The sequence below is a fragment of the Hyla sarda genome, chromosome 4 (assembly GCF_029499605.1).
Source record: "Hyla sarda isolate aHylSar1 chromosome 4, aHylSar1.hap1, whole genome shotgun sequence".
NCBI lineage: Eukaryota > Metazoa > Chordata > Amphibia > Anura > Hylidae > Hyla > Hyla sarda.
Window position 1 is genome coordinate 327,871,533 of NC_079192.1, and position 16,245 is coordinate 327,887,777.

The 16,245-nt window shown below is 51.6% G+C and overlaps 1 protein-coding gene across 2 annotated transcripts in view; it reads right to left on the reverse strand.

Annotated features, from left to right (window-relative positions):
• The window catches only part of NSD1 (nuclear receptor binding SET domain protein 1), a 124,427-nt gene that overhangs the window by 81,924 nt on the left and 26,258 nt on the right, over positions 1 to 16,245 (reverse strand). The gene's annotated exons all lie outside the window — the stretch shown is intronic.

Genomic DNA, 16,245 nt, shown 5'->3' on the forward strand with positions numbered 1-16,245 from the left:
ATATATATATATACATACATTTTTGCTTATATAATATTGTGCAGCGTAGGCTATTAGAGAATAATGCAGAGGTTCTTGTATAGGACTTGTGCTTACCTGTTTTGGCAGGCATGGGTTTTCAGTCAAGGTTAAAGTGATATTCCAGGGAAATACAACCTATTCCCTATCCATTATCTTGGATGTCTGATCTTGGGTAGATCCAGTGATGTTTGTAAGTATGTTTTAGTTTAGCTATAAATTTTCTCATTAACCCCTTAAGGACTTAGGACATACCTGTACGTCCTGAGCTCGCTCCCTGTGTTAAAAACGGGGTCACACCGTGACCCCGCATCACACCGGGTCGGTCCCGGCTGCTAATCATAGCCGGGACCCTGGGCTAACAGCGTGCGGCACCGATCGTTGTGCCGCGCGCTGTTAACCCTTCAGATGAGGCGATCAAAGTTGACCGCCGCGTCTGAAAACGAAAGTTAACGCTTCCCGGCAGCTCAGTCGGGCTGATCGGGACATCGCGATAAAATCGCGATGTTCCGATCAGCTGGGACGCAGGCGGAGGTCTCCTTACCTGTGTCAGCGGCGTCCGATCAGAGTTTGATTGCTCCAAGCCTGAACTACAGGCTTGAGCAATCGAGCCCCTATCTCGCTGATCCGTGCAGAGCTATGGCTCTGCAGGGATCAGCATAGGAGATCAGTGTGTGCAGTGCTATAGCTCCCTATGGGACCTATAACACTGCAAAAAAAAAAGTTAAAAAAAAAAAGTTAACAAAGGTCATTTAACCCCTTCCCTAATAAAAGTTCAAATCACCCCCCTTTTCCCATAAAAAAAAAAGAAACTGTGTAAATAAAAATAAACATATGTGTTATCCTCACGTGCGTAAATGTCCGAACTATAAAAATATATCATTAATTAATTAAACCGCACGGTCAATGGCGTACGCGCAAAAAAATTCCAAAATAACGTATTTTTGGTTGCTTTTTACATCATGAAAAAATGAGTAAAAAGCGATCAAAAAGTCAGATCAACACAAAAATTGTACCGTTAAAAACGTCAGATCACGGTGCAAAAAATGAGCCCTCATACGGCCCCATACGCAGAAAAATAAAAAAGTTATAGGGGTCAGAAGATGACAATTTTAAACGTATAAATTTCCATGCATGTAGTTATGATTTTTTATAAAAGTGCGACAAAAATCAAACTGATAAGTAGGGTATCATTTTAATCGTTTGTACCTACAGAATAAAGATCAGGTGTCATTTTTACTAAAAATAGAAATGGAAGCATAGAAATGGAAGCCCCCAAAAGTTACAAAATTGTGTTTTCTCTTCAATTTCGTTGCACAATGATTTTTTTTCCGTTTCGCTGTAGATTTTTGGGTAAATTGACTGCTGTCACTGCAAAGTAGAAATGGTGGCGCAAAAAATAAGCCATCATATGGATTTTTAGGTGCAAAATTGAAAGGGTTATGATTTTTAAAAGGTGAGGAGGAAAAAACGAAAGTGCAAAAACCGAAAACCCCTCAGTCCTTAAGGGGTTAAACATTGTTAACTGTGCTGGTTACAGAGTGATTGTTGAGTTGGTGGGGACAAACAGTTTGTACATTGCCTGCCAGAATACCTGGTACAACAATTTTATAGTCGTACAAGACTTTAGTTTTTTGGGGTATTTGCAAGCGAATTTAGGCCCTATTTATTAAGGGATCACACTGACGAAACGAAGAAGTGATGGAGAGATAAGACCGAACAGCCCGAACTACATCCAGTTTGTGTAGTAAGCGCTCCTCAGGATGAGAAGGAGCAAGACAAAAGGACAGGAGGACAATGTCCTCATTGAGATGAAAGGCCCAAACCACCTTAGGCAAAAAGGAAGGATCTGGCCAGAAAACAACCTTGTCCTGGTGGATCACCAGAAACTGAGAATGGCAGGAAAGAGCTGCCAATTCAGACACCCTCCGGATGGAGGTGATAGCAACAAGAAATGCCACTTTCCAAGAAAGGAGGCGAAGAGACAACTCTCTAAGGGGCTCAAAGGGTGCACCCTGGAGGGCACTCAGAACCAAATTCAAGTCCCAAGGGGGAGAGGGTGACCGATAAGGAGGAACAGCGTGTGCCACTCCTTGAAGGAAGGTTCGGACATGAGAATTAGAAGCCAGGGGCCGCTGGAAAAGAACAGCAAGGGCCGAAACCTGACCTTTAAGTGAACTGAGAGACAACCCCAGTTCCAACCCCGACTGTAAAAAGGAGAGAAGACAGGGAACCGAGAAGGTCACCGGGGAGAAGTCCTGAGCTTCACACCAACGAAAATAAGACCGCCAAGTACGGTGGTAAATTCTTGCGGAGGAGGGCTTACGAGCCTTGAGCATGGTGTGAATGACTTGGGAAGAGAACCCGCGGGCCCTCAAAACCGCGGTCTCAACCGCCACGCCGTCAAATGCAGCGACTGTAAATTGGGGTGGCAAAGAGGACCCTGAGAGAGCAGGTCCGGACGGAGCGGAAGGCGCAGTGGAGCGTCGTCCAGGAGCCCGACTACGTCGGCGTACCACGACCTTCGGGGCCAATCTGGAGCTACCAGAATGGCGGGGAAGTCCTCTGCTTTGACAGGCTGGCATCCGTTGTAACTACCTGCCAGTGAAGGGGAAGAAATGACCGCCCTTGGAGAAGAAGGGGGGAGCGGAGCCACCAGAGCAGAGACTGACGGACCCTGCGAGGGAGAACAATCTGACGATTGAGGGACAGAGGAGACCTGTTCCATCGAGAGAGAATCGCCAGTTGAAGGGGGCGGTAATGAAACTGGGCAAAGGGTACGGCCTCCATAGTTGCCACCATCCGACCCAGGACTTCCATACAAGGAAGCGGACCCCCGACCGAAGCACCAGACGTTTGTCCGGCGGAAGACAAATTTGGGCAGAGGCCGTATCGAATCGAAGTCCCAGGAAGGTTTGAGACTGGGTAGGACGGAGGACTGACTTGTCCTGGTTGACCAGCCACCCGAAACGATCCAGAGTGTGGAGAGTGACATACAGATTCTCCAGAGTCTGGGCTCTGGTTGGAGCCTTGATGAGAAGGTTGTCCAGATAGGGTATCACCGAGATTCCCCTCGACCGTAACAGGCCCATCACTGGCGCAAGGATCTTTGTAAAGACCCGAGGAGCCGTGGCTAGACCAAAGAGAACGGCTACGAATTGAAAGTGCCCCTCCGGAACCGCAAAGCGGAGGTACCGATGATGGCCTGGAAATATCAGCACATGGAGGTAGGCATCCTTGATGTCCACCGATGAAAGGAACTCCCCTTGTTCCAGGGACGCCACCACCGAACAGAGAGATTCCATTCGGAAGTGGCGGATAAGGTGGCGACGGTTGAGACGCTTGAGGCCTAGGATTGGTCGCACAGAACAGTCCTTCTTGGGGACCACAAAAAGATTTGAATAGAAACCCCGAAACTGTTCCCCTGGAGGAACAGGAACGATAACCCCCTGGAGAAGCAGAGACTGGAGAGCCACTCGAAATTGCTTCGCCAGAAGGCGGAGACCGTGGGGCCCGGGATCGTAAAAAGCGATCCATCGGAAGGGAGACGAATTCGATTTGGTAACCATTGGACACCACGTCCCTGACCCAAGAGTCCTGAATGTGTGAGGTCCAGATGTCTCGAAAAAGCAAGAGACGACCTCCCACCCGAGAAGAAACCGCGGGTGGGGGCCTCACTTCATGCAGAAGTGGGTTTGCGGTTGCCTGATATAGGCGCAAAACGGCCGGACCGGTTGGAGTCCGACTTCCTAGACGGGCGTGCCCGGAACGAGGGAGCCTTCTTGTCCCGCGAGGGCGCCTGCCCGGACCCTTTGCTGGAGCCAGAGGTCCGAAAGGACCGAAAGGAAAAGGAACTCTTACCTCCCGTTGTCTCGGGGATAATCTCATCAAGGCGTTTGCCAAAAAGACGGCCACCCATAAAGGGAAGCTCAGTGAGAGACCTTTTGGAAGCGGCATCCGCATTCCAAGCTTTAAGCCACAGAGCGGCAGAGAGCCGCTAGGTAACCCACAGCAAAGGCAGAACAACGGGCTGACTGCATGGAAGCTGCGCACAGGAAGTCCCCAGCTTTAGAGCATTGGAGAGCCAGAGCAGATAGATCCTCTGGGGGGGATCCCGCTAAGATATCCTGATGGAGCTTTTGGCACCACTCCGACAGGGCCTTGGACACCCATGTCGAGGCGAAGATGGGAAGAAGAGAAGAGCCAGCTGCTTCAGAGGCAAACTTCGCTAAGGATTCTACCTTCTTGTCTGTGGGATCCTTGAAGGCAGCGGCATCTGCCAGAGGCAATGTAGTCGCCTTAGAGATCCGGGAGATTGGTGGGTCCACTGAGGGAGGGGAAACCACCTTAGTGACAAAGTCCTTGTCAAATGGATAACGTTCTTGAATCGTCTTGATTCCCGGGAACCTCTTGTCTGGATGTTTCCATGCGGATTCCAGAATGTTGTCAAAGTCAGTATGAGAGCTGAACCTTTGAGGTGCTGGCTTAGCACGATGAAAGGATACTCCTGAATTGACATTCAAAGATCCTAGGTCCTCTAAGTGACAGGTGTCTCTTATGGCTGTCACCAATGAGTTCACCGTTGCAATTGAGTCCGAGCGGTCCTCTGAGTCAGATGCCGGCTTGGAAGCCTCGTCCGCTAGTTCACCAGGAGAATGTGAATGAGTAGAGGCAGTCCTGGAGGGGGGGCGACCCTGACCGGGTACGCGGCTCTGGTGTGGCAGAGCGGCGACTCCAAGAACGTCCTCTGGAGGAGCGACGTTTGTGCCCAGATGACAGGGGGGGCGGGACCCACGAGGGGAACGCTCACGTCTATCTGAAGACTCAATGGAAGAGTCAGACGAAGCACCCCTAGTACGCTTGTGAGAGTGTGAAGTATGTGGTGGAGGCCCTGCGCAGGGAAGACCCCTTCAAGGCGGACACCACTTCCCGGGAGGCCTCAGCCACCGAACGGGAGACTTGGGTCAAGTTAGCCATATACTGGGTCAGGGAAGAAACCCAGGCTGGTGGAGCGGCTTAACCCACCGGAACCGAAAGGGCATCAGGGGGAGCAGTGGAGCAGGCAGGGCAAGTGGGCTCAGCAGAGCCAGACATCTTTGTATTACAGTGCTTACAGACAAAATAAGTCACTGAAGCTCCAGGTTTCTGTTTAGAGGGAGGAACAGCTTTGGGTACGGACATAATGAGAAAAAAAGACAGGAACTTTCTCACCCTAGTCTGTGTCCCCTGGCAGCTGCAGTGAGGAGAACTTGGCTCCGTGCAGCTAGAGTGAAGGAACAGGCCAGCCAATAGGAAGAGAGGGGCGTGCCTGAAGCAAGGCACTAACTAATTGGCCCCTTCTTACTGATTGGAGGCTGCTGATTGGAGGCTGCTTCGCGCCTCAGAGCTCCCAGCACTGTGGGCGGAGCTATAAACGGCCGAGAAGAAACTGTAATGGCACCCGCTCCTGGTCCCGAGCACACGTCAGCCGCATATGCGCTCGGGGGAATAGAGTGGGCGGCCTATACGCTGGCAGAGACTGCTGGAGAAAGTGAGAGAAAGCTCCCGGCCAGTATCAGCGCTGCGGCTGACAGCCGCATATAAGGTGCTGTGGACATAGTCGCACTAAAACACACACACACATACATACAGTGAAGTGCCCAATGTAGGACACATATTACATGCCCCCTAAGGTGCCACTGCTCCCCCAGAATAAAAGTTCAGCCCCTGTATAAGCCAGCCCCATAACCTGAAAGGTGGGCCAAAAACAGGGGATCCCCAGAGGTTGCAAGTCCGTACCTATGGAGAAAAGGGGGGGGGGGGAAGAGTACTTAACTCAATCAGAAGAACTTACCTAACGGAGTCTTCAGTCAGCTTTAGTTACCTGCATCACGCCTGGCTGCTATGCGCGAGCTGGGAAATAGGGGGACCCGGACCCATGAGGTACCAACCCAGGCGCTGACCGTTGGCGAGGGAAGGTGAACAGCGCATATACGCAATGTCTGTGCCCCCTTACTCGCAATGGGGAAACAGGGAACCGGAGTCCCTGAGTCCCCACCTGAAAACAGAAAGGAAAAGGGAATAAAAAAAACTAACACGTCCCTATACTAGGAAAACTAAAAATCAAAAGACCCGGTCTGGAGAATTCCAGACCATGTCCACCTCCTTCAGACACTAAGCTTAAACTGATTAGCTCAGAGCCTGAAGGCGGGTATCTCCTGCTGGGAGGAGCAGACTTTTTTTTATTACCATACTGTCACACCTCCTAGAGACAGCAGCATACACCCACGGTCTGTGTCCCCCCAAAGGAGCCGATAGAGAGATAATAATTAAGGTCTAAATTTTAAGTTTTCATAACTGCTAGAATGAATAATTTATGAAACATTAATAACCTCTTAAGGACGAAGGGCGTACTTGTATTCCTTTGTTCCGCTCCCTTTCTATGACGTGCGCTCAGGAGCTGAGCGTGGGTCATAGCGGGGTGATCCCGTCAGGTCCTGTGGCTAATGCCGTACATTACCGATCACGGTGATGCTCAGGATTAACCCCTTAGACGCCTCAATCAAAGTTGATTGCGGCATTTAAAAAACACCTTCCCGGCTTCTCAGCGGTACTGATCGGGACCACCGTGGTACCCCGATCAGCTGAGAGGAGGGCAGAAGGACCCTAACCTGCCTCCTTGCTGTCCAATCGGTAATCCAAAGCTCCAGTCAGCCATGGCAGACTGGAGCAATGAAGCACCGATCACACTGACCTATGCTATGTCATAGCATTGAACAGTGTATGCAATCAGAAGATTGCAAGTAATAGTGCCGTATGGGGACTATAAAATGGTGTAGAAATGTAAAAAAAGTAAATAAATTTATTTAACCCCTGCCTTAAGGATGAAGGGCATATGGGTACACCCTTGCATCCTGGTACTTAAGGACTAAGGGCATACAAGTATGCCCTGGTCCCCTTACCGGTGTTTAAAAGGACGCTCACAGGCTGATCAGCAGCCAGGACCAAAGGTTAATGCCGGGCATCAACAATCAGGCTGGTGCCCGGCATTAACCCTTTAGGCACGGCATCTAAAATGAAAGTGGCATAGCATTGTTCAGTGTATGCATGTAGTCCCTTATGGGGACTAAAAAATAGAGTAAAAAAAAGATAAATGCGATTCAACGAAGAAAAAAAAAAAAAGCGATTTGACCCCTTCCCTAATAAAACTTTGAATGGCCCCCTTTTCCCATAAAAAATTAAATTATATATATGTAAACAAAAATAAACATACATATATGTGGTATTGCTGTGTGTGTAAATTATATATATCATTCAAAAAGTCCCACCAAAACAAAAAAAAGTACCGGATAAAAACTACAGACCATGCAAAAAATGAGCCCTCAAACAGCCCCGTATATGGAAAAATACGTCCTGGTCCCACTCCGCTGCTATGACGCAGTGTCACGGGCTGACCCCGCTTCATAGACGGGTAGGCTGTCTAATGCCAGACGACATCACCAATCGTGGTGATGCCCAGGATTAACCCCTTAACCCCAAAAGTGAAAGTAAACAGTTCCTGGCTGATCGGGACCGTTGCGTTGAAATCGCAGCGTCGTGAACAGCTGAGAGGACAGGGGGAGGGTCCCTACCTGCCTCCTCTCCATCCAATCGGCGATATGCTGCTCTATGCCTGCTCAGCAGGCTGAAGCAGCAGAGCGCCGATAACACTTATCAATGCTATGCTTATGGCAGTCTCCTATGGGGGCTAAAAAAAAAAGAAAAAAAAGAAAAGTTACTGTGATTTAAAGGGGTAGTCCAGTGCTGAAAAATGTATACCAACCACCGCACGCCACGTGGTTTGTCGACCACCGCACGCCGACATGCCCCCTCAATACAACCCTATGGCAGAGCTGGAGATTGCCGAAGGCAGCGCTCCGGCTCTGCCATAGAGTTGAATTGAGAGGTCGTGTCAGCCGCCGCTTCGTGCGGTGGTCAACACGCACCCTTCCCGCGGGCTGCCGGGGCCCCGTACAGGAGATCACAGGGGGCCCCAGAGGTCGGACCCCCCACCATCTGAGACTTATTTACTATTCTTAAAAAAAATCATATCTTAAAATTTCTTATATTTGTTTTTGCGCTATGCAAAGCTAGTTCCAATGACAGTGCCTATGCATTGCATTAAAAATTATGGGGCAGATTTATCAAAACCTGTGCAGAGGAAAAGTTGCCCAGTTGCCCATAGTAACCAATCAGATTGCTTCTTTCATTTTGCAGAGGCCTTGTTAAAAATGAAAGAAGTGATCTGGTTGGTTGCTATGGGCAACTTTTCCTCTGGACAGGTTTTGATAAATCTCCCCCTATTAGCCAAAATATCCTGCTGACAATGACTACACAGCACAGCAAGCAACAAGAACCCTGAACTGTGCTCTACCAAATAACATTTATGAATATCTACAGTATGGCTATATAGATATCTATAAGATAACAGATATGTATCTATATCTATCAAACTATACCAGGATTACAGATCAAGGCGCCATTATCGGGAAGCAGCACTTGTTTGACATCAGGGAGCAGGATAAAAAGTGTCACTGGAAGGCGAGGAGCCTGCAAGGCACATCACAAGAAAACATCACAGACTGTTACGGTCATCTAAAAGACAGGCCAAAAAAGTTATCAGCCCGCGTACCTCCGTGTGACTGCTGCAAAGGTCCACACTAAAGATCCAGGGATCGTCTGTACGGCTCTACCAGCACCACGCTCGAGCCATCTAATAGGCTCTGTAAACAAGTGCTGATATACGAGATAAGCACTCAACTATAGGGCGGCTTGGGATGTCTAATACTGCCTTTACCCACAGCACAGCCTCCAATAACCCAGCCAAAGTATGTTCTTCAGAGCAAGAACCCTGCATACAGTAGACTTGACTATGATTATAACTTCTGGGAAGTGAAATACTGAACTTACCTGTACAGAAAACTTCCTATATAGGTTTTGAGGGATGATTTACTTGTAAGGGCTTGTCTCACTAAGCCACCTACTTGCCAAATTCCCATACTAGGAAACACATAACTTAGTATGTGATCCTTTTTTCTCTATCGGCTCCATTGGGGGACACAGACAGACAGTGGGTGTATCTTGCAGTCTCTAGGAGGTGACACTATGGCAACAAAAACAGTTGGCTCCTCCCAGCAGGATAGACCCGCCTTCAGGCTCTGAGCTAGTCAGTTTAAGCTTAGTGTCTGAGGAGGTGGACAGGGTCTGGGTTTCTCCAGACCAGGTCTTCTGATTTTTTGCTTACCTAGTTAGGGACGTGTTAGTTTTATAATTCCTTTTCTTTTCTGTTTTCAGGTGGGGACTCAGGGACTGCGGTTCCCTGTTTCCCCATTGCGAGTAAGGGGGCACAGACATTTCGTATATGCGCTGTTAACCCCCCTTCGCCAACGGCCAGTGCCTGGGTGGTACCTCATGGGTCCGGGTCCCCCTATGTCTCTGCTCGCCTCGCTCGCGCATAGCAGCCAGGCGTGATGCAGGGACCATAAGCTGGCTGAAGACTTCACTGAAGACTCCATTAGGTAAGTTCTTCAGACTGAGGTAAGTACCTTTTTCCACAGGTACAGCCTCGCAACCTCTGGAGACCCCCCTGTCTTGGCCCACCTCAATTTTTGGGACTCTTTTTTAACAGGGGCTGCATTTGCTGCGGCAGCAGTTTTACTAAGGGGGCATATATTATTCCAAAGATTCCTTTATTGTGTGTGCTTTGTGTTTTTGGACACTACTGAGCTCCTCATATGCGGCTGTCAGCCGCAGCGCTTTTTCTGCTCGAGCGCTTTCAGCGCCGGCTTATTTCTCTCCTCACAGCGCCTTATACGCGGCTGCAGCCGCGGTGCTGTTATGAGCCGGGCGCTTCAGCGCCGGCTCAGTTGTACTTCATTTCGCCGGCAGAGGCTGCCGGCGCTCTGGCCCTGAGCGCATATATATCCTTCAGAGCGCCTTATACGCGGCTGCAGCCGCGGCGCGGTTATGAGCCGGGCGCTTCTGCACCGGCTTTGTTTTACTTTCCTTTTCGCCGGCAGAGGCTGCCGGCGCTCTGGCCGCCCGCTCCGTTCCCCCGAGCGCATATACAGTTATATGGGCGCTCGGGACAAGGAGCGGGCGCCATGACACTTCTTCCCTGACGCTGTAGCTCTGCCCACTACCGGGGGGGAGCTCTCAGAGGCGCGAAGCAGCGCCCAATCAGCGCCCAATCAACGCTGTGGGCGCCATTCTCTGTGTTTAGGGGTCAGTTACTTCGTGCTAGGCAAGCCCCTCCCTCCCTATAAGCTGGCCTTATTAGTCTAGCTGCTGCACAGAGCAATGTCTCCTCACTGCAGCTAATAGGGGACACAGATCTGGTGAGAAGTGCCTGCCTTCTTTTTAACCCTTTATGTCGTACCCAGGGCTGTTCATCCCTCTGAACAGGAGCCTGGGAACTTCGTGACTTACTATACCTGCAAGCACTGTACTACCTAGATGCCTGGTTCCGCTGGACCCACTGGCTCTGCATGCTCCTCTGCTGCCCCAGTCCCCCTGGTGCCCCTTCGGTCCAGTGGGTTCAGCCGCTCCTCCAGCCTGGGTTTCTTCCCTGACCCAGTGTATGTATGACTTGTCCCAAGTCTACCGTTCAGTGGCTGAGGCCTCCCGCGAAATAGTGTCCGCTTTGAAGGGGTCATCCCAGCGCAGGACCTCTGAGAGGGCCCGCTCTTCATTCCCTTGTACCTCACGCTCTCACAAGCGTGCTAGGGGTGCCTCGTCTGACCCTTCCATTGAGTCTTCGGATAGACGTGGGCGTTCCCTTCGCGGGTCCCGCTCCTATCATATGGGCACAAACGTCGCTCCTCTAGAGGACGTTCCCGGAGTCGCCGCTCTGCCACGCCAGAGCCGCGTACCCGGTCTGGATCGCCCCCCCTCCAAGACTGCCTCTACCCATTCACATTCCCCTGGTGAACTAGTGGACGAGGCTTCCGAACCGGCATTTGACCCAGAGGACCGCTCGGACTCAATTGCTAAGGTGAACTCATTGGTTACAGCCATAAGAAACACCTTTCACTTGGAGGACCCAGGATCTTCGGATGTCAATCCAGGAGTATCCTTTCATCGTACTAAGCCAGCACCTCAAAGGTTCAGCTCTCACACTGACTTTGGATGTTTCCATGCGGATTTCAGAATGTCGTCAGACAAGAGATTCCCGGGAGTCAAGACAACTCAGGAATGTTATCCATTTGACAAGGACTTTGTCACTAAGGTGGCTTCCCCTCCCTCTGTGGACCCACCAATCTCCCGGATATCAAAGGCGACTGCACTGCCTTTGGCAGATGACGCTGCCTTCAAGGATCCCGCGTACAAAAAGGTAGAATCCTTAGCAAAGTTCGCTATAGAAGCAGCTGGCTCTTCTCTTTTTTCCCCATCTTCGCTTCGACATGGGTGTCCAAGGCCCTGTCGGAGTGGTGTCAACAGCTCCATCAGGATATCTTAGCGGGATCCCCCCCAGAGGATCTATCTGCTCATGCTCTCCGTTGTGCTAAGGCTGAGGACTTATGTGCAGCTTCCATGCAGGCAGCCCGTTGTTCTGCCTTTGCTGAGGGTCATCTAGCAGCCCTCCGCCGCTCTATGTGGCTTAAGGCTTGGAATGCAGATGCCGCTTCCAAAAGGTCTCTCACTGAGCTTCCCTTTATGGGTGGCCGTCTTTTTGGCAAACGCCTTGATGAGATTATCTCCGAGGCAACGGGAGGTAAGAGTTCCTTGTTACCTCAAAATAAGGCTTGTCCTACTTACCAAAGGAAGTCTTTTTCCCTTCGGTCCTTTCGGACCTCTGGCTCCAACAAGGGGTCCGGGCAGGCGCCCTCGAGGGACAAGAAGGCTCCCTCGTTTCGGCACGTCCGTCCTGGAAGTCGGGCTCCAACCGCTCTGGCCGTTTTGCACCCAAATCGGGCAACCGCAAACCCACTTCTGCATGAAGTCAGGCCCCCACCCGCGGTTTCCTTGCGGGTGGGAGGTCGTCTTTTGTTTCCGAGACATCTGGACCTCATACATTCAGGACTTTTGGGTCAAGGACGTGGTATCCAAACGGTTACCAAATCGAATTTGCCTCCCTTCCGAGGGATCGCTTTTTTTCAATCCCGGGCCCCCCGGTCTCCTCCCCTGGCGAAGCAATTTCGTGCTGCTCTCCAGTCCCTACTTCTCCAGGGGGTCATTGTTCCCGTCCCCCGAGAGGAACGTTTTCGGGGTTTCTATTCAAATCTCTTTGTGGTCCCCAAGAAGGACGGTTCTGTACGGCCAATCCTAGACCTCAAGCGTCTCAACCGTCATCTTCTCATCCGCCACTTCCGGATGGAATCCTCCGCTCGGTGGTGGCGTCCCTGGAACGGGGGAGTTCCTTTCATCGGTGGACATCAAAGATGCCTACCTCCATGTGCCAATATTTCCGGGCCATCATCGGTACCTCCGCTTTGCGGTTCCGGAGGGGCACTTTCAATTTGTAGCTCTCCCCTTCGGCCTAGCCAAGGCTCCTCTGGTCTTTACGAAGGTCCATGCGCCCGTGTTGGGCCTGTTAGGGTCGAGAGGCATCTGGCATCCATCCGGAGCCCAGACTCTGGAGAATCTGGACGTCACTCTCCACACTCTGGATCGTTTCGGCTGGCTGGTCAATCGGGACAAGTCAGTCCTCCGGCCTACCCAGTCTCTAACCTTTCTGGGGTTTCGCTTCGACATGGCCTCTGCCCGAATTTGTCTTCCGCCGGATAAGTGTCTGGCGCTGCGGAAGGGGGTCCGCTCCCTACGGACTCAGGCATCAGTCTCCATACGCACTTGTATGGGAGTCCTGGGTCGGATGGTGGCAGCCATGGAGGCCGTGCCCTTTGCTCAGTTCCATTACCGCCCTCTCCATCTGGCGATTCTTTCTCGATGGAACAGGTCGCCTCTGTCCCTGGATCGTCATATTACTCTCCCTCCCAGGGTCCGTCAGTCTCTGCTCTGGTGGCTCCGCTCGCCCGTTCTTCTCCAGGGACGGTCTTTCCTTCCCCTTCATTGGCAGGTGGTTACGACGGATGCCAGCCTGTCAGGCTGGGGCGGCGTGTTAAGGGATTGGACGGTTCAGGGTCTCTTCTCTGGGCTCCCCAGGAGACCCTTCTTCCGATAAACATATTGGAATTACGGGCGATTCTTCTTTGTCTTCTTCTTTGGGAGTCCCGGCTTCAGTCCCGTCCTGTCCGTGTCCAGTCGGACAACGCCACGGATGTGGTGTACATAAATCGACAAGGCACTCTCTGCTCGGCAGCCATGGCCGAGGTGACCAAGATTCTCATCTGGGCAGAAAGCAAGGTTCCGGACATTTCGGCGATCTACATTCCAGGAGTGCTCAACTGGGAAGTGGACTTCCTCAGTCGGTCCTCACCCGACCCCGGCGAGTGGTCTCTTCATCCGGAGGTCTTCACGCAGCTCTGCGACCTCTGGGGCCTTCCGGACGTGGACCTCTTCGCGTTCCGGCAGTGTCGGAAAATTCTTCCATTTGTGTCCAAGTCCCGAGACCCTCAGGCCTTGGCCGTGGACGCCCTAGTGATTCCTTGGACGGGGTTCGCTCTGCCTTATCTGTTCCCTCTTCTTCCGCTCCTTCCCAGAGTGCTGAGGAAGCTCAAGGCAGAGGTCGTTTTTCCGCCATTCTGGTAGCTCCAGATTGGTCCCGAAGGTCGTGGTATGCCGACGTAGTCAGGTTCCTGGACGGTGCCCTTCTGCGCCTTCCGCTTCGCCCGGACCTTCTCTCTCAGGGTCCTCTTTGCCACCCCAATTTACAGTCGCTGCATTTGACGGCATGGCGGTTGAGACTGCGGTTTTGAGGGCCCGAGGGTTCTCCTCACAAGTCATTCACACCATGCTCAAGGCTCGTAAGCCCTCCTCCGCTAGAATTTACCACCGTACTTGCCGGTCTTAATTTTTGTTGGTGTGAAGCTTAGGACTTCTCCCCGGTGACCTTCTCAGTTCCCCATCTCCTCTCCTTTTTACAGTCGGGGCTGGAACTGGGGTTGTCTCTCAGTTCCCTTAAAGGTCAGGTTTCGGCCCTTACTGTTCTTTTCCAGCGACCCTTGGCTTCTAATTCTCATGTCCGGACCTTCCTGCAAGGAGTGGCGCACGCCGTTCCTCCTTATCGGTCACCTTCTCCCCCTTGGGACTTGAACTTGGTTCCGAGTGCCCTCCAGGGTGCACCCTTTGAGCCCCTCTTCGCCTCCTTTCTTGGAAAGTGGCATTTCTTGTGGCTATCACCTCCATCCGGAAGGTGTCTGAATTGGCAGCTCTTTCCTGCCGTTCTCCGTTTCTGGTGATCCACCAGGACAAGGTCGTTTTCCAGCAGATCCTTCCTTTTTGCCTAAGGTGGTCTCGGCTTTTCATCTGAATGAGGACATTGTCCTCCCGTCTTTTTGTCCGGCTCCTTCGCATCCTAAGGACATTGTTCGGTCTTATATCTCCGTCACTTCTTCGTTTAGTCAGTGTGATTCCTTTTTCGTCCTTACGGAAGGTCATCGCAAGGGACAACCTGCTTCCAAGGCTACCATTTCTAGGTGGATTCGGTCCGCCATTTCGGAAGCCTATCGCTGTAAAGGGAAGATTCCTCCTTTCAGGGTTGTGGCTCATTCCATATGTTCTGTGGGGGCATCCTGGGCTCTCCAGAATAGGGCCTCGGTCTGGCAGATTTGCAAGGCGGCTTCCTGGTCGTCTGTGTACACTTTCTCAAGGTTTTACCGGGTTCAAACTTCGCATCGGCTGATGCTAGTCTGGGGCATAAAGTGCTGCAGGCGGCAGTGGATCGGCCGTCTGCCTGATTACTTATCTGCCCACCCAAGGGACGGCTTTGCTACGTCCCACTGTCTGTGTCCCCCAATGGAGCCGATAGAGAAAAGGAGATTTTTTAACACTTACCGTAAAATCTCTCTCGAAGGATCCATTGGGGGACACAGCTCCCGCCCTTTTTGGTTTTTTTTTCCTTTCGTTCTCTGTCCGAGGGTGTTTTCAGTTATGTTTTTTTCTTTTGGTTCTCGGACAGTTCTTGGGTCTTTCTTTGACCTATTGGTCTCCTCCTAATGATCTGGAACTTAAACTGATTAGCTCAGAGCCTGAAGGCGGGTATATCCTGCTGGGACAGGGGCACAACTTATATACAGATGCTACCACAGCACGTCAATTGTTGTGTCTGATCTGCTGCAGTTTTATTGCAGATTTTCCCTAGTGGCTATGTTCACACGATTTCCGTGCGAAATTCTGCAGAAGAATTCCGCATGGACATTTCGCTGCAGTCCCATTGATTTCTGTGTGATTTTGCTGCACTGTGCACATGGCGGAAATCCTGATTCTGGAGTCCGCAAAAAGCATAGATGTGTTTATTCATTCTGGGGAGTCCGCACAGAAATGCATTGCTGTCCACAAGACAGTGCATTTCTGTGTGGTCCTAGCATCGGCATGTTCTGCTGGCGCTCCGCCGTCGTTGGCACGTCCACACAGAAATTTTCCGTGCAGACATTCCAACATGTGAACACAGCAGTGACTTTAATGGGGAAAGCTTACTCTGCAATTTAAGCACAGGTGTTGCAGACTTTACTACCATGCAAAAATGGATTATGCAAAATCCATAAGTGTGGTTTAAATACTAGGGAACGACCAATATTGATTTTTTAGGGCCGATTGCGATAATCTGTGGAGGTTAGGGCCGATAGCCGATAACTTATACCGATTTTCAGGTATAAGTTATCGGCTATTTATCCCCCCCCCCCCCCCCCCCCAACGAACTGCGGCGGCTTTTGTGGTGCCATAGGTCGCTGCCGCCCCCCGCTTTTCTCCCCTGCCTGTCCGGGGGTCCTCCTGAGTCCTATCACCGCCACTTGCCACCGCCGCACCGCACCCCACCCCACCCCACCCAAACCGCACCAGCCCCATGCCATCCCCAGTTTTATAATTACCTGTTCCCGGGGTCCACTCTACATCTGGCTCCGGTGGCGTCCTCCTGAGCTGTCAGCAGGAGCCAGAAGTAGCGGGGACCCCAGGCCCTGGGAACAGGTAATTATAAAACCGGGGATGGGGGAGGCAATGGGGCCGGGGCGGTGGGTCGGTGAGGGGGGCGGTCGCGGTGCGGTGGGTGGTGCGGCGCGGTGGGGGCGGTATTGGGGGCGTGGCATTATCGGATTATCGGCAAGGTAATTGCCGATAACGCCCAAAATCGTGAATATCGGCCGATAATATCGG